Below are 1,036 nucleotides of genomic sequence, written 5' to 3'. Positions count from 1 at the left end.
TTATTGCTTGGGAAACTTCATTGGTTTTAAAAGATTCAACAAACTCAACCCCACTCACCAAAAAAGTTTCACTCGGAATACAATTAAATAACTCGCAATAATGACGCCACCAAAGCTCAGCTATCTTATTGGGATCAGAAATTTCATCAATAGTATGGGGTAAGAAGGATCTACTGTTATTAATGTTACTAATTAAAAGTGAGCACAGGAACATTCTATTCTATTACATAGTCCATATTAACATGTAACTTAAACCACTACATGCTCCTCTGGACTAAACACAAGTAAATGTACACATATTTTACAGTACAGGTTGTACTAGTAAAATGAGTTTTTGCTCCAGTGTGACACTGCACACTCACAATGCCCCCATTCCCCCAAGGTGATGGGACACATGGGTAAACTACAGCTGCAATTCTCACTAAAACTCCAGTTGCAGTGGGTAGTCTGTTGGTTTGTGATCAGTTTTTCTTAGCTCTGAGAGTTATTTTTATGTTTGGGCTGGTTGTCTTGCTACAAAATGAATTTAGTATTGATCAGACACCCCCCTGTTGGAATTGCATTATGGACAAGCATGTAAACCTCTAAAGTTCTTAAAAAGCTTTTGCACAGTGCTGTACATGAAGATTCCCAGTAATAGATGAATGCCTAATGAGTAAGTAATGTGATGGGATCTAACTTTCTTTTGTCTATTCAAGGAAATTCCTCAACAGCTGCTTAAATACAACTAAACTAAATTATCCATCACCAAATGTAGTTCTTTGCAGAAAACTACTTTGGAAATGATGGATCTGTTAAATAGTGTTTCATTTTTCAGTAAAGGCTTCACAAAAGATAAATTTGACTTATTTTGAAAGAGGACTGTTCAAAAGAAGTGTCAGTGCTCCAGATACTGTATGAAGTGCCAATTAAAACAAATCTTTTTTTTATAGTTCAGCAGCTGATGATCATGATCACATACTTGAAACAAACATGAAAACCAAAGAAAAAGTGAAGAGAGAATTCAGAGGACAAGACAGCATTAAGGTGAGTTACA

General features: G+C 35.6%; 1 long non-coding RNA gene across 1 annotated transcript in view; it reads left to right on the top strand.

Annotated features, from left to right (window-relative positions):
• The window catches only part of LOC109953481 (uncharacterized), a 3,260-nt gene extending 2,242 nt beyond the window's left edge, over positions 1-1,018 (top strand). Inside the window, exon 3 of the long non-coding RNA XR_002273914.1 lies at positions 933-1,018. This is a non-coding gene — a long non-coding RNA (uncharacterized LOC109953481). The remainder of the gene's footprint in view (positions 1-932) is intronic.
• The last annotated feature ends 18 nt before the right edge of the window (positions 1,019-1,036 follow it).

Source organism: Monopterus albus, unplaced genomic scaffold (assembly GCF_001952655.1).
Source record: "Monopterus albus unplaced genomic scaffold, M_albus_1.0 scaffold692.1, whole genome shotgun sequence".
NCBI classification, from domain to species: domain Eukaryota; kingdom Metazoa; phylum Chordata; class Actinopteri; order Synbranchiformes; family Synbranchidae; genus Monopterus; species Monopterus albus.
The sequence above is the reverse complement of the archived record's forward strand: the minus strand, read 5'-3'. Positions and strand labels throughout refer to the sequence as shown.